The sequence below is a fragment of the Myotis lucifugus genome, unplaced genomic scaffold (assembly GCF_000147115.1).
Source record: "Myotis lucifugus unplaced genomic scaffold, Myoluc2.0 scaffold_20, whole genome shotgun sequence".
Lineage (NCBI taxonomy): Eukaryota > Metazoa > Chordata > Mammalia > Chiroptera > Vespertilionidae > Myotis > Myotis lucifugus.
This window is the reverse complement of record NW_005871068.1, coordinates 5,429,110-5,455,159: the sequence shown is the minus strand read 5'-3', so window position 1 is coordinate 5,455,159 and position 26,050 is coordinate 5,429,110. Positions and strand designations below refer to the sequence as shown.

Below are 26,050 nucleotides of genomic sequence, written 5' to 3'. Positions count from 1 at the left end.
ACACAATGTGAAATTGCTGAAAAAATGAAATGCTTAGGTGGAAATCAAACAAAATATGTGCAGGCCTTGTAATCTGAAACTACAACAAACTGATTTTAAAAATCTAAGATATAAAGAAATGGTGAGACATACCATGATCATGTATCACAAGACTCAACATAGTAAAATAAACATTTCCATTCTTCCCAAATTGATATATTGCTTTAATCCTATGCCTATCAAATTATAACAATGCTTTTTAAAGATACAGACAAGATTATTCTAATATGTATATAATAAGAGTAAGGAAGTAGAATAAAAATTGTGAGCTTGCAAGAATCACTCTACCTAATTTCAATGCATATTATATAGCTACAGTGATCACAACAATGTGAAACTGAAGGATAGACACAAACCACTGGAACAGAAAGAATACCAAAAATAGCCCCCAGTACAGCCAACTGATCTACACTAATAAAAGAGAAACATACAAATTGGTGTCGCTCCACTATGCCCACCAGCCAATCAGATGAGTATGCAAATTAATCCAACAAAGATGGCGGTTAATTTGCATACACAAGCATGGAGCGAAGACTGAAGACAACATAGAAGGAAGCTCAGCGCTGCAGAAGGGAGTGAAGCTGCGGAGAAGCAAGCAGGGCGGCGGAGACGGGAGGGAAGCAAGCGGGGCGGCAGAGGTGGGAGTGAAGCCTGCCTTGGCGGGTTTGGCTCCCTTCTCTGCTTCGCTCCAGCCACAGGAAGCCTTATTCTTGCAGGAATCTTCCTGCAATGGACCTCTAGTTTTTTATAAAGCTGGAAGAGCAATTTAATGGAGAAAAAAATAAACTTTTCAATAAATGGTGTTCTAGCAATGGGATATCCATAGACAAAAATATAAACTTCTATTTAAATCCCACAACTTATACAAAAATTAGCTTATACTGGATCATACATTGAAATGTAATTTTTTTTTTTCAAAATAGCGGCAATAAGGACTAGCCTCAGTACCAACAACATGACCCATAAAGGAAAAATTTGATAATTTGGACTCCATATTATTTAAAGATTTTACTATTTAAAATGTTTCATCCTCAGGTAAGAGTATGAACAGACAAGTTACAGATTTGGAGAAAATATATTTTTAAAATATATTTTTATTGATTTCTGAGAGGAAGAGAGAGGGCGAGAGAGATAGAAACATCAGTGATGAGAGAGAATTGTGCCTTGACTGGGAATCAAACCATGATCTCCTGGTTCATAGGTTGATGCTCAACCACTGAGCCACACCAGCTGGGTCACAGAAAATATTTTCAAATCATATAGTCTATAAAAGATTAGTATCTAGTAATAGAAAGGAAACAATAAAAGTAAGTTCTCTGAATGACATAATAAGAAATACAAAGAGAAAATTGAAAAAGCTAAAACTTTTTGGGGGGCATGGGGGATGGGTGGAGGGGAGGAAGGGGACTTACATAAACCTCTGGCTGGACTGATTAAGAAAAAACCCAGATGAAAAAGAAGAATCATGGATTCAATAAAAGCGATGAAAAGGAAATCCTCATGCCAAATCCCAGCAACACTGAGGTTGATCTATGAAAAGAGAAAATTCCAAGGAAGACATAGCTTGATGAACAATAAAACTTACAAAATCTCAATTGTCTGATATCTTGTAAATAAAGTATGTCTATCATAAAATGCCTTCCTACAAACGAATCTCATGTGCTAGTGACTACAGTCATAAACTTTTCCATACAGTAAAATGGAAAAAGAAATAACAGCCATTTCACGCAAGCTGTTCCAAATAGTAGAAATAGTAAAAATGTTTCCCAAAATGCTTTGTGTGACCCCTATAAACATTACACCAAAATGATAAGGAAAATAAAAGTTAGAAAAAATCAATGGTATATATGCCTTATGAAATCCTGCTTCACCCCAAAAGCACAACTTATATTTGACAAATAAAAAACAAAGCTACTTCAGCTATAGCAACCCCAGGAACATCCTAGGTTTAAACCAAGAATGAAATCTAGTGAGATAAAAAATCTCAGCATTAAACAACTATCATGAAACAAAAGGCAAAATCCTATCACCATCGCAATAGAGAGAAACAATATACCCAAGTTTATCATCCAGTAAAGATTTAAAAAAATACTTTAAAAGTACAGCACATAGCCTGACTGGCGTGGTTCAGTGGTTGAGTGTCAAGATTCCCTGTCAGGGCATATTCTTGGGTTGTGCGCTTGATCCCAGTGTGGGGCATGCAGGAGGCAGCTGATCAATGATACTCTCTCATCATTGATGTTTCTATCTCTCTCTCCCTCTCCCTTCCTCTCTCTCTCTCTCTCTCTCTCTCTCTCTCTCTCTCTCTCTCTCTCTCTCTCTCTCTCTCTCACACACACACACACACACACACACACATATATATATATATATATATATAACAGCAAATATCATATCTAGTAGTGAAATATTAAAAACCTCCCTCACAGATAATTGAAATTAAATAGTAAATTTAGCAAGACTTTTGGATTCCATACAGTTAAATATTAACACAGTTTTCAGAGAACATCAATTGCTACTAACCTTTTTACATATATCATAAGAAATGACTCATAAAAATGTTGAATCACTATATTGTACACCTGAAACTAATATAACCAATATACGATTGTATACCAACTATACTTAAATAAAAAATAAATTTAAAAAAGGGAAAAATGGCACAAAAATCCTATAGTATAAGGTTATATCCTTAAGCCTTTTTCTATATACTGATCAGATAAAACTTGAGAAGGTTTTAACCCTTATTGTTGTCATTTTATTTTTCTATTATGGTAATAGAGACCCTAAGATATTTACTATACACTCGACATTTAATTCTACTAGGATAACAAAACAGATTATTCTTTGTGACCAATTTTCTAATAATCCTTGTTTAATGATATTACTACGAGTTCAATGTTACAAATTAAATTATTTTTCCTCATATCTTATTTAATTTTGCTTATTATTTTCCCTTCCTCTTTTCTAAATCTCCTGTCTAACTTCTTCATAATGTCTTATCTCATTCTGGACTACTTTAACATAAGAAAGCAGAGTGGAGATCCTTTAAGTTTTACTGATGATATAGCATCATAACATGTTTTATTTTATTTTTTACTTATATCTTTAATTATGTATGTTATCTTGGTCCCGTCAGACCAACATAACAAAATAGCATAGACTAGGTAGCTTACAAACAATAGAAATTTATTTCTCAAAGCTCTAGAGCAGTGATGGCGAACCTATGACACGCATGTCAGAGGTGACAGGCAAACTCATTTTTTTGGTTGATTTTTCTTTGTTAAATGGCATTTAAATACATAAAATAAATATCAAAAATATAAGTCTTTGTTTTACTATGGTTGCAAATATCAAAACATTTCTATATGTGACACGGCACCAGAGTTAAGTTAGGGTTTTTCAAAATGCTGACATGCCGAGCTCAAAAGGTTCGCCATCACTGTTCTAGAGGCTGGTAAGTCCAAGATCAAGGTGCCATCAGATTCAGTGTCTGGTGACAGCCCACTTCCTGATTCATAGATGGTCATATTTCCCTGTAACTTCATATGGTAGAAGTTATGAGGGAGCTCTCTGGGACCTCCCAAAGTCCTCACCTCCTGTCATCACAAACATACAGTCTGTAGCATACATAGATGGCATGTATACAGTCTAAAATTTTCCAAAAAATGATGATATAAAATACTTTTCAGAATTAATTGTGATTAGCTGAGAAGTATAACAGACATAGACACATACATAAATTAACATGAATAATATATTTACATAACTGTATGCATTTCTGTATATAAATTACAATCTGATTTCTTCATTAGCAATACACCTTGAAGATATATTTTGTAAATATGTAACATCTTCTTAATTAGTTGTAAATACTGCATAGTATTCATGGTATACACATAATATAATTTATCAAAAATAGCTGTTTTAACTTTTATTTATCCACTAGAGGCCCGGTGCACAAAATTCATGCACATAGCGGTGGGTGGTTCCCTCAGCCGGATTGCGAGAGGGCACAGGCCAGGCAGAGGGAACCCACCGGTGCATGATTGGGGCTGTGGAAGAACGTGGGAGGTTGGCCAGCTGGGGAAGGAGTGTGGGAGGGCTCCAGGGTGTGTCTGGCCCATCTCGCTCAGTCCCGATCGACGGACCCCAGCAGCAAGCTAACCTACGGGTCAGAGTGTCTGCCCCTGGTGGTCAGTGCGCATCATAGCGAGTGGTTGAGCAGCTTTAGTATATCATTAGCATATTACACTTTGATTGGTTGAACAGACAACTGGATGACTGGACACTTAGCATCTTAGGCTTTTATTATATAGGATACTTTAATGCACATATGTGAGTAGCTGTGTCTGATATAGTTGTAGATGGTGAATAATGTGTACATTGTAGATAAATTTGTAACATGGTTAAAAAATACAGAAACTTTTCCCAAAAATCTAGGTTTTAATATAAAAAAGATATCCTGTTACTTAAATAATTTACATCAAGTATAAAGCATGCTTAATAGGTAATTGCCCATTTATATTTATTTTTGTATATCCTTTGATGGATGTTACTAATTCCATTTTTTTAATTTAAAATTTTTATTGTTGACACTATTACAGATGTCCCCCATTCCCACCCCCCATTGCCCACCTCCACCCAGCTCCCACCTAACCCCTTGGCCCTCACCACACTACTGTCTGTGTCCATGAGCTTGCACATCTTCTTTGGCTAATCTCTTCACCTTCTTTCATCCAGTCCCATGCTCCCTCTTCCCTCAGACCTCTGTCAGTCTGTTCCATGTACCCATGCTTCTGGTTCTATTTTGTTCGTCAGTTTATTTTGTTCATTAGTTTCCACATATTAGTGAGATAATAAGGTATTTGTCTTTCTCTGACTGGCTTATTTTGCTTAGCATAATAATTCTATTTTAAAAGTACTTTATCATTTTCTAATTACTTGATTACCAAAATTATTATACATATATGAAGTCTAGCTAGACAGGAAGATATAGATGCACAAACACTCACTGCTTTCACTTATGTTCTATACCTAATTGATTATATGTGTTATGCTTATATAAATCATTTTGCATGTAAAATATATTTTGCCAAAGAATAAAAGTATTGTATATTACAGAAAACATATATAACTCTAAGATCAAAAAAGGAATTCAAACAACAATCCCTTGAGCCCTAGCTGGTTTGGCTCAGTGTATAGAGAGCATCAGCCTGCGGACTGAAGGGTCCTGAGTTTGATTCCGGTCACAGGCACATGCCAGGTTTGTGGGCTTGATCCCCAGTGGGGGGCGTGCAGGAGGCAGCCAATCAATGATTCTCTTTCAGCACTGATGTTTATATCTCTCTCTCCCTGTCTATTCCTCTCTGAAATCAAGAAAAACATATTTAAAATATATATATCAATCCCCTGAGAAGCCACTAAAAATATGCTAGTTCTTGTTAATGCATTACAAATGGCCACAAAATTATCTTCTATAATATACTGCATGTTTGCTTGTCTGTTTTCCCACTAAGCTGTCTCTCCATAATGTAACTGCCACACATGGCCCACACCTGGCACATGGTGGGAACTGGAGAAACATTTATGAGATGAATGAAATAATTCAATTGAAAGAAATTATGCAAATGATGGTAAAATCAAATCTACTGCTTATGAAGATCACTGGCCACAAAAATGTTGGATATCTGCTTCTAAGAAGATGGAATAGACATACTTTCCTTCTTTCTCTTAAATACGGCTAAAAATCTGGATGCTATCTATGAAATAAACCGGGCTCTGAAAGTTGGAGATGAGAGATTAGTTAGGGACCTCAGAACCCAATGAACAAAACACCCCCTTCCCATTTTGTTTTGTTTTGTTTTGCCTTATACATTTCCAGAACTGCAGCTGAAAAATCTGGCAGCACAGAAATGCCAAAGGATTCAGACAAAAAGCTGCAACAGAAGCCTGCTTTATGTAGACAAAAGGCTGGAAAAGGAACACCCTAACAATACACAAACTTTTAGACAAGAGCCGCATTATAGTCTAACACCATCCTCATCCATGCCAGTAAAGGACAAGTAGGGAGCCTAAACTTCCAACCTCACTATGCTGTCACCCTAAAATGCCCTTCAAAGTTGTAGAGATGGTTCAATACATGTCTGGGACTTTCATCCTTGATGGATGGCAAAGAGCACTCTACCCAAAAATGGATAGCTTGTGGGGAGCCTTGACTTCCACTCCCTGAAAACAAAATGAGACAGAAAGTACAAAAAAGAAAACTACAGACCAATATCCCTTGAATTCAGACACAAAATCCTTAATAAAATATTAGCAAATAGAATTATCTTATATAATAAAAGCATAATATGCAAATTGACCGAACAGCTGAACAGCAGAACGACCATCCAGATGACCATCCGGAACCACTCTATGACACCCACAGGCCAGCCAAGGCAGGTGCAATGCGATTGGTCGGGGACCCGGCCATCGCCCCATGATTGCCCCACAGAAGGAGGTCCAGGCCACTGGCTAGCAGGGCGATCAATCGGGGACTCTATGATTGCCCCAAAGAGGGAGGCCCAGGCCACCAACTATCAGGTCCCAGGTGCCAGCAACCAGAGGGAAGCCCAGGTCCTGGAAGGCCTACTCTTACATGAATTTTGTGCATCGGGCCCTAGTGTGTGTGTGTGTGTGTGTGTGTGTACACACTAGAGGCGCGGTGCATGAGAATTCATGCACTGGAGGAGGGGGTCCCTCAGCCTGGCCTGTCCCCTCTCACAGTCCAGGAGCCCACAGGGGTGGGAGGCAACCCGGTGATCAGGGGAATGTGACACCCCATCACACCTCTGCTGCTGCTACTGCCGGCAGCGCAAGCCTTGCCTGGCCCTGGTTACCTGAGCCTTGGGCAGGCCTGGACAGCTGGGCAGCCGCCATCCAAGGCTTTCCTGTGCCTCAGGTGGCTCTGGGCGGCTGGGGAGCTGAGGGGACTGGGGGACTCCAGAGGCAGGTGCATGGGACAGGCCTGGCCTTGCCGCACACCTGCCGCCCTGATGGGGCTAAGAGGACTGGGTGCCGCCATCTTGTGGCTGTGGGTGCTGCCATCTTTGAAGGCATGGCAGTCAATTTTCATATCCCTCCTTATTGGCTATGGGCACAGCCATATTTGAGGGCGGGGCATCAATTAGCATATTTCCTCCTTATTAGCTGTGGATGCCGCCATCTTTGCAACGGCATGAGGGTCAATTAGCATATTCCCTCTTTATTAGATAGGAGATATGACTAATATGCAAAGTGTCTCCACGGGAGTTCAACCGGGAGATTGGGAGTTCTATCACTCGCTATGAAGTGCACTTCCCACCAGGGGGTGACATGAAATAAAGGAATGCCCCAGCCAGCAGCTGGAAGGCCCTGATAGCTGGCCAGGCCTAGGGACCCTATCCATGCACGAATTTCGTGCACTAGGCCTCTAGTATATGTATATTATACACCATGACGAAGTGGTTTTATCTCCGTGTTTATCAGGCTGGTTCAATAACTGAAAATCAATCAATGTAGCCTACCATATAAACAAGCTAAAGAAAACAAATCCCATGATCATATCAATCCATGAAGAAAAACTATTAACAAAATTCAACACCCATTCATAATTTTAAAAAACCGTCAGAAAAATATGACCAGAGGAGAATGTTCCAAGAAAACCCAGCATAACAAATCAAGAAAACTTAAGAAGTCTCAATTGTCCTGTATCTCACAGACAAGCTATGCCTGTAGTATTGAAAAATACTCTTACAAATGAATTCCAAGTCCTGGCACCTGAAGTCAGGTACTTTGCATATAATAAGAAATAACACCAATCTTGCACAAGCTCTTTCACATAATAGAAATAATAGAAACACTTTCCAAAATAATTCATGTAAGCTTTATAAACTTTACACCATGATGAGAAGGACATTATAAAAAATTAAAAACAAAGATTTATATCCTCAGGTAACCACACTACCCATACTTAGGGGAAAAAAAGCAACTTATGTGTGACATACATAACCCCAACATGCTTCAGCTATATAAGTCCATGAACCAACTGGGTAGAATCCAAACATGAATTATTGTTGAAGTAACACTTTGGAATGAAACTAACAAATGAAAGCACAGCATCATGTCACTATTACCATAGATAGAGAAAAATCATATGATAAAATTTACCATCAAGTTATGTTTTTTTTAAAAAAAAAAAAACCTCTGAGAACTGCAGCAAATATCATTAGTGGTTAAATACTGAACCCCCCCCCGGCCAGGTCCTAAAAGAGATAAGAATGCCTACTATCACCAGTTCTATTAAACATTTTAGGGACGGAATAGACAGGAAAAAAAATGCGAGAAAATGCATAAGGATTAGAAAGAATGAAAATAAATCACCTTTATTCACAGAGCAGATGATCATTTGTAGGCTATGGAAAGCAATCTATAGGCAAATATATTAGCATTGATAAGTGAATTTAGCAGGATTGCAGAATTCCATAGGGTTAAACCCAAACACATTTTTATAGAATAGAAATTCTTACTAAGCATCATTATATACCTCATAAGAAATGGTACAAAAACCTTACAAGACAAGGCCATATTGATAGGGGCAGAAATAGAATATTGGGGACCAGCTGTTAACTGTGATTGTTTTGTTCTGATTAAAGAAGGCACATTCTAACCTGGCTGGGAGTTGCATGAGGGACCTGGGAGCTCACCTGGAAATGCAGCCTGTGAGCTCCCATTTGGAGCTGCCCATTGTCATGGAAAGATTAACAACTGTGCTGCAGAAACCAGAGCCCCCAGGCCTTTGAAGACACCCCGCCCCCTCTGCAAGCCCTTTGCATACCCTCAGGTCATTGCAAATCTCCAGCCTGCATTACCTATAAACTGCCCATTTAGCATACCCTTTTGCCTACTTCCCCATGTAATCCTTGTCCTATCCAATATAAGCAGCTGGCTTATGGTGGGGTGCAGAGCAGATTTTTGTGGATGACCTGCTGCTCTCCCATACTGCCGGCAGTATTGGAATAAAGGCTCATATATGATTCAACCCTGTCTCTGCTGAATTGGCTCACGTAGTGACAGGCAGCATGGACCCATTGATTTTCCGGTTATAATATTTTAAAGGTTTTGTCATATATTTATCAGATAAAATTCAGGAATTATTATATTCTGATTATTGTTATCATTTTTCTTTCTGATATCATGGTAATGGAGGCCCCCAAATATATGACAAACTTCACAATATACTTGCTACTTAATCCTTTCAGAGCAATTTTAAAGAGCATTCATTGTGCCAATTTTACTTATGGTCCCTAGGTTAACGATCTTACCAAGTAATTAGAAGTGAGGTACTTCTAAATATTTCACTATAAATTATATTATTTTCTTTATATAAATTCTCTGTATACTTTCTTACTTCTTTTTTAACTCTGTTCTACTTCTGGCCTTAAACATAACTTCTTGCCTATTCTGTACTACCTTACAAAAGAAAAAGGAAAAGAGAAAGAAAAAGAAAAGAGTTCCAGAAAGTCATTAGTGATATGATTTCATGTGAATATTTATTTGGTTTTCTTTTACTAAATATCAATTTGGCATATGCTCAGTGTAAGTTTCCCCAAAAAAGAAATGCATCCTTCATACAAGTAACCATGATTAACAGGGAAGTATATATATGAACAGGTATATACAAAAACATTGGCATAAGTAATACAGTAATAACTTGTGTACACAAATAAAGTACAACTTGCTCTCTTTTATTAGCAATATGCCTTTGATATATCTTCTGCAATTATATAGACTACATATATATATAAGTATATATTTATATATATATTGTCTTATGCATTTCAACATTAGCAATACATTAGCAACTATCACAACAACCATTTTGATTGGGTATAAAAATTACATAGTATTCACTGTATTAACACAGCATAAGTTATTTGACAAATAGCTGTTTGCCTTTTTTGCATCTATACTTTATGCACATATTTAACAAGTTCTGTTAGATATAGTCATAGAAAGACAATTACTATATAAAAAAGTAGACAAATTTATAATTTTCTGAAAAACACCAAATTATTTTCAAAAACCAGGATCATTTAATAACCATTTATAATTTGGTATCAATATATAAAAGGGTATCTTGTTATTTAATTTCTACTAAGTAGTAAGCATATTTAATATATGAATTACCAATTCATCCTTATTTTTTGTATGCATTTTAATTCTATTTACAACTGTAAAAAGACTATATTTTCGTAATTACTTGAATACCAAAATTATTATATGTCAGGTCTATATATATCCATAAACTTTTACTTTTATTTTTGTTCTATACATTTCCTGTTAATAAATTAATTCTTTTTTTAACATGTTTTTATTGATTTTTTAAGAGAGAGGAAGGAAGAGGGAGAGAGAGAAACATCGATTGGTTGCCTCCTGTATACTCCAGACAGGGAACCAAACTGCAACCTGAGCATGTGCCCTTGACTGGGAATCAAACTTTTTTGTTGCATGGCACTACACTCAACCAAATGAGCCACACTGGCCAGGGCTAGTGAATGGATTCTTATATGTACTATATATAAATCACTTCACCTATGAAATATGTTTTTCCATAGGAGAATTATATTCTACTAGAGGCCCAGTGCATGTATTCATATAGTGACATTTATATGAAGTACAAAGAATATCATTGACATGAACAAAGGTATAACAGTCAAAAACTTCCAAGAAATAAAGTACATTACATACACATCCAGGAATGATGATTTAAATGGTGACTGCTGTCTCAACAGAACCCATTGAGAACCACAGAAAATGCACCAGCATCTTTCTAATACTGAAATAAGCAACATTCAAGGCAGAATACTATACCCAACAAAATTATCCTTTCAAACAGTGAAATATGACATAGCCACATAAATAAACCTAAGCCAATTTGTTGCTGGCCAATCTACAACATATAGTTAAGCCTCGGTTCTCAAACCTCTCCCATCTCAAACAATTCAGTTCTTGACCAAGTTGTTCACAGGGGAAAATATCTCAATTGTGGAACTAAACCTCAGTTCTCCTAGGTTCTCAACCTGACAACCCTTTCATGCTGATACCTGTATGATGAGTCAAGAGCCTCTCAACCAACAAACAAGGGGCAGAATGGGCAAGTAAGAGTCAGTTCATTGCTAAACCTCATGTTGTTAACATCTCTGTAAATTGTGCTGTGAATATTTATTGAGAAATATCACCATGACAAAGAAATAGCAAACAATGCTATACACTTGTTCAATGCTATAAACTTGTTCAACAACAATGCAGTGTTTCATTTCAGGCAAGTGTTAAAATGCAGGCAAAAACAAACCTCATTGGATAGGCTTCTAGTGAGACAGAGGCCCAGGGAGCCTAAAGCAAGTTCTAGTGGAACAAAGAGACAAAACAGAGAAAGCACCCCAGAAGAACAGCTACCTGACATTTTTATGGAAGGGACTCCCCTTCCAAACAACAACATCCCTCTACTCCTCCATCCCTCTCCACAGTCAGTCATCAATGGCTCTCAATATTAAAAGTAAATTCTAGTGTGTATGTAAATGTTTATTTTTTATTGTACATTCCATTTACTTTTTGTTAAATTTGCACTTATATTTCATGTCCTTTTTGTTTTTAAGGTGTTTATAGATTAAAGAGTACATTAGACACGTACTGTATACAAGAGAGGTTAAAACAGGGGGATCTGGAATGGATTAGTTCAATTTACATTATTTCCAATGGAAAAAAAAGATTCGGTTTTGAACAAATCGCTTTTTGAACAGCCTTCCTGAACTAGTAAGTTTGAGAACCAAGGTTCAACTGTAAATAATGCTATAGGACAGCGGTTCTCAACCTGTGGGTCACGACCCCTTTGGCGGTCGAACAACCCTTTCACAGGGGTTGCCTAAGACCATCCTGCATATCAGATATTTACATTATGATTCATAACAGTAGCAACATTACAGTTATGAAGTAGCAACGAAAATAATTTTATGGTTGGGTCACAACATGAGGAACTGTATTTAAAGGGCCAGAAGGTTGAGAACCACTGCTATAGGAAGTTCTTCAGGCTGCCAGCAAATGACACCTGATAGAAATTGAGAACTACAGGAAAAAAATGAAGCGGTCTTTAGAGTGAATGTGTTAGCTAACTGTTTAATTAGGAAGGTTTAGGGAATGAGGAGGGTCCATGGGAAAGGAATACATAGATGGAGACTTGAAGATGCCAGGGTGCTTATCTTACTTATACAGAGGATAGAGAAATGCCACAGGAAGAGGGGGTCCGGGCAGATGAAAACATTTCTGGCCTGAGCAGTTAAAACAGCCATAAGCCAAGGACAGAGATATCTCTGGCCTGAGCAGTCAAGAGATCAAAGGCAACTCCAACCAGCAAGATAAAGGGGAGAGAAATGGGGAGCACCCTTGGGGGGCCTCCCCATGGGGTCCCCTTTAGGGACACCTCTGCTCAGATGGAGTTATTATCTGCTTCCAATAAACTTCTACATTTTTTATTAACGAAGCCTTTTTGTCCACGAGTTTATTCTTCAAACTTTGTGAGGACAAGAACCCTGAACCCCACATTTCAAGAGGGAAAATATGTAGAGAACTATTAAAGGCTATTTTTTCTATTTCAATAAAAGACAATGACTCAAAACAAAAATGGGAAGTAGAACTGTATAGAAAAGATCATGTGCAAATTCATCAAATTGTAAGTTTAAGATTTTTTCATTTAATTTAACCCCTTAACCAAAATTATAAGGCATGCATAAATTATAATTAACAACTGATGTGTCAATAAAAGAATTAAAATATATGGCAAAAGAGAACAAAGGAAAGAGCAAATGGATTATACTGTTGTGAAGTTACATTTACACAAAGTGGTACCATCTTAAGTAGAAGTAGACCAACATAAGTAAAGGATTCACATGCTAGCTCCTAGAGCAGCAACTGAACATAATGTAAAGTGGCATCCTATATAATAAAAGGTTAATATGCAAAATGTCCCCTCGAGAGTTTAACTAACCAAAAGTTTGACCACTCACTATGTAGTGCACTGACTACCAGGGGGTGGCGCAAAATGAAGGAACCTCGGCCAGCTGGGGGAAGGAAGGCCGTGATTGACCCTGATTGCTTGGCCAGGCCTAGGGACCCTACTCGTGCACGAATTTTGTGCACTGGGCCTCTTGTAGGTAATATTCTGATTACTACTGCTGCAGAACATATCACCTGCAATATACTTCATATTTACTTGTTTGCTTTTCACTAGGCTATAAACCAATAATGTACCTCCACCACATAATCCATATCTGGCTCATGTTGGAAACTGGGAAAACATTCAGGTAATCAATAAAAAAAAATTAATTGGAGTGCATTAAACAAAGAAGGACAAAAGAAAAGTTTCACTGCTTGGGTAGATTGTTGCCATGAATTTATTTTATCTTATTGATATAAAGATTGACTTAATGGGCTATAGGAGAAAAAAAAACAACTAAAAACAAAAACATATTTCCCCAAAACAGTACGTATTAAGCTATCTGCTTCCATTAATGATACACCAACCTTTTCTACTCAACCATCCTGCTGGGAAAAACTACGAAGGCTTGAAGATATTCAATATTTTGTTTGAAGGCACTACAAACCCAAGGAAGCAAGCATTTGAAGAAACTGAGTCTTAATGATAAGGGTTAGCTAGCTAGCTTAATTAGGGAGACAGGAGGGGCGGGGCAGGAAGGACAGAGGTATCTTTGGAATGAGCAATTAAAGCAACCTTAAGGTAGATCAAAAGCAGCCCTGACCTGAGCAGCTGGGACAGCCATAGGGGTAATAAAACATCCCAGGCCAGGACAACTGAGAGAGCCATCAGGGAGATCAAAAGCAACCCCAACTTGAACAGATAAGATGGATATGTGAAGGGCACCACGTGGGCTTTTTACTTGGAAATTAATACTATGTAGCAGAGTGACCAATGAGGAAAGCATGGGGTCCTAAATTTTAAAAAGGGTTCAATTAGAAAGGGTCAGGTTCAGACAAAGAACTGCAGCCTTTATAAACCTGGAGACAAAGGGACTCAGCCAGATTATTTAGACTTTTTCTATTAGAGAGAGAGAGAGAGAGCAAGCCTTTCCCATTTGGGGGCCCCTCCCCGGGGGGTCCTCTTTGGGGACACCCCTGCCCAGATGGAATTTGTATATGTTTCCAATAAACTTCTACATTTTTATTAAAGAAGCCTTTAGTCCGCGAGTTTATTCTTCAAACCTTGTAGGGCAAGGACCCACGGAAGAAAAGTCTGCACCCGAATCCCACGTTGCATTAATTAGAAGAGAAGCTCAAGTGATGAGACCCAGGTCTGGTAACCCTTTTCCCTCAGGTCTGTTTTACTGACTCAAAGGCGGTAACTGAGAAGCCCAGGTGCTAAGTAGAAAGTTTTAGCTGAGAAGTTGAGCAGCTGACCAGGGCTTTAAGCAGTCTCACCAGCCCAGCAGATCAAACTGATAAGAGTTCATGGGCCACCAGAGCTGAGAGTATCTGGAAAAACCCAAGGACTGATTTGGTATCCTTGATAGGCTATGTTCTCAGTGTCAATGTGAACCAGAAATAGAAAATTCCTCACAAAACATGACAAGCAGCTTCAAAAGGATAAAGTATTGATTGAGATGAGATGAACTACCTCACTCTGCCTTTCAAAGCAAAAAGAAAATGCTCCCAGGACAAAACTAAAACCATCCAGAGCCTCCAATTTCCTCTATAGCATTTTATACAGAAAATCTAGCATGCAATAACAAAACAAGCTATGCATTCTAAATATAATGGGAAGGAAATGGCTAGGTTCAGGGTTACATGCATGTTCTCCATTTATAGGAGATACCTTGGACAGAAGGAACTAATACTTGGTTATAGCCATGCAATTTAAAGTGATAGTGAGACATCACTGCACACCAATTAGAAAGACTCCAATTAAAAATACTAACCAGCCTGGCCAGCGTGGCTCAGCGGTTGAACATCAACCTATGAACCAGGAGCTCGCGGTTCGATTCCCCATCAGGGCACATGCCTGGGTTGCAGGCTTGATGCCCAGTGTGGGGCCTGCAGGAAGCAGCCAATCAATGATTCTCTCTCATCATTGATGTTTCTCTCTCTCCCTCTCCTTTCTTCTCTGAAATCAATAAAAATATATTTTAAAAAAACTAACCAGAGCATGTGCTGGCAAATGGAACTCATACTGCTCGTAGAATGTAAAATAGTACAAAAAAAAAAAACCCACTGCAAGACACTGACATGTTCTACAAAAAATTAAATACACACCTGTCATGTGTTCCAGACACTCCTTTATTTGATGGTTTTTCCAAATCAACAAACAAAAAGTATATGTTCACACACAGACTTGTGCAAGACTGTTCACAGCATATGAATGGGGGAACAGCTTGGGTAGGAACAGGGAGGGGAAGTACAATGGTGAACAAGGCAACTTTGTGAGAGGGAGATGGCTATTTACACTATCTTAATTGTGGTGATGGTTTGATAAATATACAGACATTTCAAAACCTATACTCTTCATTTTAATGTTGTTCAGTTTATTTTAAATCTATTATACCTCAATGAAGCTATTAAAAATCATGTGGCTACATCAAAACATGTGCCTAAAGGAAAACGTATACCATTAATGCAAAGGAGGAAGTCCTGAAAATTTAAGGTTTGATAATACACTTCACAAAATTGGAAAATAAAGCAGGAATATAAACAAAACCTAAAACATAAAAATTAAAGTATGATCAATTAATTAAACTGAAAAAAATTAAATGGTCAACAATACTAAAGTGATGTTTTCAATAGTGAAAAAAATGAACACAATCTAACTTACTCAAAAATAGATCTTTTATCATTTTTTAACCATACTTTTGTGCACAGTTGTGACTATAGTATTGGGAAGAATATAACTGCTTAGAAAGGGTAGAACATTTTTAAAATTTCCTTTAAAATACTAATTTAATTTTTAAAACCCCAGTGCCATTTTTTTCCTCCCTCAATGATTTGGTATAAAGTTCAAAGAGTATCTTACTATTAATTTAAAATGCAATATTATTAAGCATATTTAATATGGTAATTGGCCATCCATACCTTTTTTCTATTGTTAGAGACTGAATGATCAGAGATCAGGCCATACATAAAAATGACAAAAAAAGGGACAATGACCAGACCACATATAAAAATAGAACTCTGACCCACAGCCTCCGCAGCAACCAGCCCCTGAAGCCGAACTACAAATTCTGCAGAGCCTGGCCCAAAACAGTGAGGACCTGATCAATCACTGCCAACTTCCCTAGTTTTTGGTTCTACTTTGAACCTTCAATGAACATGAGAAAGCCAAATATGACCCCAAACCAAATATACGATGTCCCACTTCTAGGTAACCATCCTCTGCCTCTCTCCAGGCCAACAACATCCAATCAGGGCACACCAAAGCTTGCCCTGTTTCCCACCACGAAGCTTCCCCACTCTGTAGCCTGTCTTTGATTCTCTGCCAAAGACAAGTGATGATGGCACTTTCTTGCTCTCATTTTGATGGTATTCATTTATTTCCAGAATGGCATGATTATTTTACTATTATATTTGTTAGTCTATTGTCTCATTAACATTTGAAATACAAAAATTAATATATATAAATCACATAAACAAGATATCCTTCTTACTTTCAGTCATCTATAATAATAAAAACATAATATGCTAATTAGACCAGACGTCCTTCCAGGCATCCTTCTGGATGACCTTTCGGACAAGCTGGGGCTGCGAGGGCCGAGGTGGCCGCCTCAGTGGGGAAGCGGGGGGCTGAGGCAGAGGCAGGGGCTGAGCACCTTGCACAAATTTCGTGCATCGAGCCTCTAATATATATCCTGTTATGAATTTATTCCACTATTTATATAAATCACTCAGCCATAGACTTTGTCTGGCAAATTGAATGTTAATATATATTTTATAATTACTATAGAAATAAAATATTTCCCTTTAAGTAGTATGTAACATTATTGTTTATCGAGAGTTTTATTTGTTCTCATACAGTTTCTCATGCATGTCAATATTAGCATCAAATTAACAATTAAAATAAACTTTTCTGGTATGGTAATTTGCATAACTCATTTTAATTTGTATATAATATGTTCAGATATTTGTATATTTTTTAATGAGAAATTAAAATTGAATATTTTCAGCCCTGGCCAGGTAGCTCAGTTGGTTAGAATGTCATCCTGATATGCCAAGGTTGCATGTTCAAACCTAGGTCAGGGCACATACAGTCAATCAAAGAATGCATAAGTAAATGGAAAACAAATTAATGTTTCTTTCTTTCTCTCTCCCTCTCTCTCTCTCTCTTTCTCTCTCAAATCAATAAATAAAATTGGATATTTTTGATTTTGTAAAATATTTTTTATGTGGGATTTTTTTGCTTTTGTTTTGTTGCTCTTGTCAATCCAATAAATTATCTTTATTTATACAAATGCAAAATATTGGATTGAGAAAGTCACTATTAAATTTTTAAAATGTTTAATCAGTAAAATATATCCTGGACATCTATGTGAAATATACATATTTCAGTGAAGTGTACAAATGTAAACCGGCAAAAAATTCTGAAAAATAAAGCACATTAGTTAGTAAAAACAATGACTTAGATGGTGGTTGTATTCTCAACAGAATCCTTAGAGAAATGGCAGAAATGGAGTAGCATCTTTCCAGTGTTGAAAAAAAAAATACAACTATCAACCCAGAATTCTTTATTCCCCCAAATTATCCATTCAAATGGAGAATGAAATAAGATACAGACACATAAACAAACTTGAGACAATTTTCCATTTAAAAAATAATATGTAAAACTATAGGAAGTTCTTCAAGCTGATAGAAAAAAAACAAACCAAAAACAGAAAAATACCTGAGAGAAACTAAAAAAAAGAAAGAAGAGCACTAGATAGAGGAATTATGTAGATAAATATAAAAGACTAATTTTTTCTTTATTTATATATATATATTTATTTATTGATTTCAGAGAGGAAGGGAGAAGGAGAGAGAGATAGAAACATCAATGATGAGAGAGAATCATCGATCGGCTGCCTCCTGCACACCCACACTGGGGATTGAGCCCAACCCAGGCATGTGCCCTTGGCCGGAATCGAACCTTGGGACCCCTCAGTCCCCAGGCTGATGCTCTATCCACTGAGCCAAGCTGGCCAGGGCTTTTCTTTATTTTTTGTAAAAAAAAATGATTCCTTGAAGTAAAAATGATAAATAGTACTTTAGATGTAGAAGCATAATTTGCAAAATTAATCTAACTGTAAGTGTAAGCTTTATTCATTTAACTGAATATACAACAAATTAAATTTAGGAAAATAAAAGAGCAAAAAATAAATTATATATAATCAGTTTATGTTTTTAAATAAGAAATTTAAATAAAATATTTGTCAAAAGAATAAAAAGTAAAGGGAGAATAAGTGATATCATCCTGTTGCGAGGTTACACATATATGAATTGGTACTATCTTAATCTAATAGATCAAGATCATTTAAAGATTCATATGTCTATTTTTTTTCAATTACAGTTTACATTCAACTTTATTTTATATTCGTTTCAGGTGTACAGCATAGTGGTTAGACAATCATATGCTTTACAAAGTGTTCCCACCCGATATTTCCCGTACCCACCTGGCACCATACATAGTTATTATAATATTATTGACTATATTTCATGTGCTTAACTTGATATTCCTGTGACTACTTTGTAACTACCAACCAGTACTTCTCAATCCCTTCACCTTTTCACTCACTCCCCCAAGCCCCTCCCCTCTTGAGTAGCTCTTCATTTAGATGGTAGGTACTAGTATATACGTTCTGGTTCTGTTCAAAATCTTGGACAATAAGCTACTTTGCTCCTTAGTTTCTGTCTCTGAAGAACATAAATGTACACTCAAAGTATGGTTGTTATGAGGCAAAATGAATTGGTCTATGACAATCACCCAGAATGATGCCCAATAAATGTTCATTGTGCTTCTTATTGTTATTAACTAAATTATAAAGTAATTTCTTTTTTTCTTCTCTCTTTTAAAAAATTTATCTTTATGGTTCAAAGTATTACAGCTGTCTCCCTTTTTTTCTCCTTGACCCCCTCCACCCCACACCCATCCTTCCTCCCCCACACCCCCTGCCACAGGCCTTAACCACACTATTGTCTCTGTCCATGGGTTGTGCATATAAATTCTTGGCTTAATCTTTCTCCACCCACTCACCCACCCCCACCTTCCATCTGAGATTTGTCAGACTGTTCATGCTTCTATGTCTCTGGATCTATTTTGTTCATCAGTTTATTTTGTTCATTAGATTCCACCTATGAGTGAAATCATGTGATACTTTTGAATAACCAGTAAATACAATACAAATAGGTATAAGGTACATTTTGGTTATTATTTTAGCATAAAAATTTACCACAAAACTTATCTTCTATAATGTACTCCATATTTACATGTCCGTTTCCATTAGGCTATATTTCAATAACATACCTGCATACCTCGCACATGTAGGGAACTAAAGAAACCTTTTGGAAAAAGATGAGATAATTGACTAAAGCAGGAAAAATAATTAAAACTAAATCACATTTCAAAAAGCAGTATGTGCAGAGCCATCTTCTTCCAATTATGGTAGACAAGACATTTCTGCCCAATCTCCCTCCTGAGAAAAAAACTAGGAAAGCTGAAAGATATTAAACATTTGGTGCAGAGGCACTGATAGGGGCAGAAGTAGAATATTGGGGACCAGCTATAGTTGTAAGAAATGTTAGTCATGCTCTGTTAACCGTGCTTGTTTAGTTCTGATTAAAGAGGGCAAATTCTAACCTGGCTGGAAGTTGCATGTGGGACCTGGGACCTCACCTGGCAATGTGGCCCATCCTCCCTATCCAGGAGCTGTCTATCATCATCGAAAGATGAACAATCTTGTTGCAGAAACCAGAGCCCCCAGCCCTTTGAAGACCCCCAGTCCTTTGCCCATTGCCAGCCCTTTGAAGACCCCCGGCCTTTGTATACCTGCAGGCCTTTGCAACTCTCCAGCCTGCATTACCTATAAACTGCCCATTCGGCATACCTTTTGCCTACTTCCCCATGTAATCTTTGTCCTCCTACCCAATATAAGCAGCTGGCTTATGGTGGGGGGCAGAGCAGATTTTTGTGGATGACCTGCTGCTCTCCCATCCTGCCGGCAGTATTGGAATAAAAGCTCATATATGATTCAACCCTGTCTCTGCTGAATTGGCTCAAGTAATGACAGGCAGCCCAGACCCATTGATTGTCCGGTTACAGTACCACAAACCCAAAGAAGCAAGCATCTGCAGAAATGGGATCTCAGAAGAGAAGCCCAGGCAATGACACAAATTTGGTAGCTCTTTTCCCCACAAGTATTTTGCTGATTCAAAGGAGGTGATTAGAACACAGGAAGTTAAGAGCTGATCAGGGCTTCAAGCAGTCTCAACAACACACTTCACCCCCGCCTCCAAGCAGAAAGGACCTGGGAAGCAACAGCATCTTTAAAGGTCAAAATGAACCTAAAATAAAAAATAAAAAAAAACTGTTCACAAAATCTGAGACGCAGCTTTAAAAGACTCAGTCTCTGATTGTAATAAGATGAACTGTCCCTAACCTAACTGCCTTCCAGAAGCAAAAGTAAATGTTCCCTGGAGGAAGTAAAATCACCCCAAACCTCTAATTCAGTGGTTCTCAACCTTCCTAATGCCGCGACCCTTTAATACAGTTCCTCATGTTGTGGTGACCCCCAACCATAAAATTATTTTCGTTGCTACTTCATAACTGTAATTTTGCTACTGTTATGAATCGTAATGTAAATATCTGATATGCAGGATGTATTTTCATTGTTACAAATTGAACATAATTAAAGCATAGTGATTAATCACAAAAACAATATGTAATTATATGTGTGCTTTCCCATGGTCTTAGGCGACCCCTGTGAAAGGGTCGTTTGACCCCCACGGTGTCGCGACCCACAGGTTGAGAACCACTGCTCTAATTACTCCTATAGTATCTCATATTGATACCGGAAAATTTGGACTGGAACACGACGTGTTTCCCTGGGCAGGATGATTTCACGGGCTCTTTGTCCATCAGAGTCGAAGAATGAAATGATGGACAGAAGATGGTAGAGCAAAGGTAGAAATTTATTGAAAAACAAGCACAGACTCCCACGTGGGGAGGGGGAAGAGTCCCACCAAGTCCCTTTTCCACAGTTTATAAAGGCTGCAGGTTTTCATGCCTCAATATCCCCTCTGATTGGTCACTATTCACCTTTGATTTGCAACTCCTGAGCTCAAGTCTCATATGAAGTACATAAGGTTCCCTCCTTCTTCTCCTTTATTGTTCTCATGTTCCCTCTGGGCTTTTCTTCCTCCCTCTTTGAATGAGGGTTTCCTTCCCTTTATTCTGTAAATGTGTACCTTTTGCTACTCCCAGCTCCCTTGTCTTATGGAAATGTACCCTTTGCCACTCTGTAGCCCTGTGTTTTTTCCATGGACTCCTTAATGGTTTCATAGAGGCTTAACAATTTAAAATCGAATCTCTTTGACAAAAGACAAAATCATGTCACTATCACAACAGATACAGAGAAACCATTTTACTATCCAGTTATAAGTAAAAAAAAACCTCAAAAATACTATAGCAAATATCATAATTAATGATGAAATACTGAAAAACACAACCTGAGATTAGGATGGAGGTAAAGATACCTACAATTACCAGTCTATTTAACATTTTATGGAGGTCATAATCAGGTCAATATTGTAGGGGAAAATTTAAAAATGCATAAATGATTGGAAAGAAAGAAAGAAATACATGTTTATTTAGAGATTGTATATTTATGTTATCAGAATATCTAAAAACAATCTATATGAAAGAAAAAAATATAATTTAACTGCAAGTTCTGATTAATACATTTTATGTATTTGGTTTTGAAAAAAACAATCTATATGTAATAAATTAGAATTAATAACTGCATTTAACAACATTGTTAGATTCCATATAGTAAAATTTATCTGAGAACAGCAATTCTTACTAAACATTTTGTATACATCATAAAAAATGGCATGAAAATCCTACATAAGATCATAGTTTTAAGTCTTTTTCCACATACTGATCAGATAAAAATTGAGAGGATTTTAAACCTGATTACTGACATTTTTTCTGATATCATGGCAACATAGGCCCCTGAATATTAAATAAACTCTACATTAAACTTGACATTTAATTTTAGAACAGTAAAAAGAGCATTCTTTGTGACAATTTGCAGTTTAATGATTGCACTTATTAATTAGAAGTCAGCTTCCTGTATATGGTTCACAACTAAATTAAATTATTGGTCCACATACATTTTATATATTTTTCTTATAATTTTTTTCTTATCTAACTCTGTTCTAATTCTGGCTTTAAGCATAACTTCTTACTGTACTAAACTACTTTTAAAAATAAAAAAGTAGATGATTCAAAAGAATCATTAGTAATATGCTATTATGTGACAGTTTTTTATTTAATTGATTACAGATAAGATGTGCACTCAGTGAAAAATTTTCAAAAAATACAGATACATATATTTCATAGAAAAAAAAACATGATTAGCAGTAAAGACTGTACTTTAACAAATATACATATGAATATGCATTTATATAAATAATACATTTATATGCTTGTGAACACATTAAATAAATTATAATTTGCTTGCTCTTTATTAAAAATATGTCCTAGAGATACCTTCTGCAATTATTTAAGATTTATCTGATTAGGTGCTAAATCTGCAGTGCACAGTACAGCATGAACACAATATAGTCTATTAAAAATACATTTTTTGCCTTTTATACATATATATATTTAAATATATTTTTATTTATTTCAGAGAGGAAGGGAGGAGGAGAGAGAGTTAGAAACATCAATGATGAGAGAGAATCATTGATCGACTGCCTCCTGCAAGCCCCACACAGGGGATCGAGCCTGCAACCCGGGCATGTTCCCTGACTGGGAATGGAACCGTGACCTCCTGGTTCATAGATTGATGCTCAACCACTGAGCCATGCTGGGCTGTATATATTTTTATGCACATGTTTGACAAGTTCTGTCAGATACAGCCATATAAAGGCAATTACTATTGAAATGGGTAAGCAAATTTAAAACATTGATGAAAAACACAGTACCATTTAGTACTCCCTCCAAAGTCTGGTATCAATATATTAAAAAGGAGAGGGGAAAAGGCCAAGTAATAACACAGGCAGAGATGGGAGTGATGCAGTTACAAGTCAGGGAAGGCCAAGGATTGCTGGTAACCACAGAAGCATCCTATATAATAAAACCCTAATATGAAAATTGACCGAACGGCAGAAAGACCGGTCACTATGATGCGTACTGACTACCAGGGGGCAGATGCTCAAAGCAGGAGCTGCCCCTTAGTGATCAGTGTGCTCAAGGCTGGCGAGCGCAGTGGCGGTGGCGGGAGCCTCTCCTGCCTCTGCAGCAGCGCTAAGGACCCTTTGGGGGATGTCCACCTGCCGGCTCACTCTCTGCAAGAGGGTGCAGGCTGGGCTGAGGGACCCTCCTACCCCCCAGTGCACAAATGTCATGTACGGAGCCTCTAGTTTTAATATATTTATATAAATATTTTCATCAATATGATATGTTTCCCAAAGTAGAATTTTATTGTGTACTAGAGGCATGGAATTTGTGCACGAGGGGGGTCCCTCAGCCTGGCTTGCACCCTCTCCAATCCGGGACCCCTTGGGGGATTTCCAACTGCCTCTTGCAATCCAGAATTGCTGGCTCCTAACTGCTCGCCTGCCTGCCTGATTGCCCCTAACCCCTCTGCCTGCTTGCCTGATTGCCCCTACCACCTCTGCCTACCTGATCACCCCTAACCATCTCTGCCTGCCTGCCCAATCGCTCCTAACTGTTCCCCTCCTGGCCTGATTGCCCCTAACCACCTCTGCCTCACCCTGCATCAGGGACCCAGGCTTCCCTCCCTCTGGCCGGCTGTAGGCACCCAGGACCTGGGCCAGCTTCTCCCAGGCCAGCCGTAGCCACAGGCGCCCGGGACCGTGGGGCGGGTGGCTTGTCCCTCTCCCGGGCCTCAGCCCCGGCCTCTGGTGCCTGGGACTGTGGGACAGGCAGCTTGTCCCTCTCCTGGGCCGCAGCCTGGCTGGTCCCCATTCCTCTCTTGTGAGCTCATTTGTGCCTGGCTGGTCCCCATTTCTCTCTCGCGAGCTCATTTGTGCCTGGTTGGTCCCCATTCCTCTCTCCCCAATGTTGAGTGGCTGAGCAGTTCCAGCGCGAGGGTGTGAGGACGTGAGGGCATGGTGACCATTTGCATATTAGCTCTTTATTATATAGGATTATATAATTACAGTAGATATAAATATCTTGTTCTACATAATATTTCACTTCATTGTTTGTTTGTTTTATCAATGAAGTCTTATAGATTCTCATCCACTTCGATGTTAAGGTCAGAACAATTATAACAACAAACCATTTTGATACTTTTCTTATGAATGTGCTTAAATTATTTAATTTGTATATAATCTATGCATATTTTTACATGTTTTAGCAAGAGAAAAATAAATACTTTGGCATTTGCTATTTTTCATGTGAATTTTTTTGTTTTTGCTTTATTCTGTTGCTATTGTAAAACCAATGAAATATCCTTTTATTTATACAAACAGGAAATTTTGGATTGATAAAATAGCTATTTAAATTTTAAAATATTTTCGTAGTAAATTACATATTCGGTATGCATATACAACATAAAGAATATTAGTGAAGTGTACAGAACTGAAACCTTTAAGAAGTAAAGATACATTACACCAGAGGAACGACAATTTAAAAGAAGACTGCCCTCTAAACCGAAGCCATTGAGAACCTGAGATAATGGAGCAGAATCTTTATTATGAAATACAACTATGAAAGAAATAAAACTATCCATATAATTCTGTATCCAGAAAAATTATCTTTCCAAACTATGATTTACAAAGCATCCTCATAAACAAATATGAGACAATCTGTCTGTTACAACTTGTTACTTTACTTTACAACCTAGTCATTTACATTACAACCTGTTCACTTATGGTGCTGCCGAAAGTTCAAAAGTTGAAGGGAAATGGTTCTTGATGGAAATTGAGAAGCAGGGAAATGCTTTAACAACACTGGCAGGAAGACCAAAGTGGCGCCCTCTGTTGGTGGAGGTTGGTAATGCGAGTTGGCTGGTAGATATAGAGGGGCATTTCATATGATTAGCACATACATTTGTCAGGAAGACAATAATCCTAAATGTTTAGGCATCTAACTACAGAACCTCAAAATACATAAAACAACACCTGATTTTTTGGTAATTTTTATTTTTCTACTAAAATTCTTAATTTTGTCTTCTATGTATTTGAACATATCAGGCATTTTTAATGCATATCTAAGAGGTCCTTTATCTTGTTAACTTGTGGTTCTACTCCCATTATCCGCTGTCTCATTTGAATTTTTTTTTAACCAGGGGTCAGTGCGAATGCAATCCCGCACTACCACAAATTATGCAGTTGAGTTTCCCACATTTGGGGAAATCGCAGGGGTCAGCTTATCTGGAGTGTAATGGATAAGCCTCACCCTGGGAAAACCACCTTCATGATCATGTTATCTCCCCTTCCAGGTAAGTATCATTTGAATTTTGATCACATGTTCTTTTCCCCTACTTATCCTGGCCATTTTCAACTGTATGCCAGCAACTATATAAGAAAATTGTAGGATGATTTAACTTTATTTTTATTCAGCCTGAGCAACTAATGGCACTATCATTTCCAAACATATTCAAATGATTCCAAGTTGAGCCTGTTAAGAGCTGGTTAGTTTCAGGTTTACTGTTGCTTCCAAACCATAGCCCTCAGTGTCTCACTCAAACCCAGCAGAATTCACAGCCTC

The 26,050-nt window shown here is 37.6% G+C and overlaps 1 non-coding gene across 1 annotated transcript; it reads right to left on the bottom strand.

Moving 5' to 3' along the window:
* Nucleotides 1–25,625: 25,625 nt before the first annotated feature.
* LOC111825312 lies at nucleotides 25,626–25,789 on the bottom strand. The gene has a single exon (XR_002828482.1). It is a non-coding gene; the product is annotated as a U1 spliceosomal RNA (small nuclear RNA).
* Between the last annotated feature and the right edge of the window lie 261 nt (nucleotides 25,790–26,050).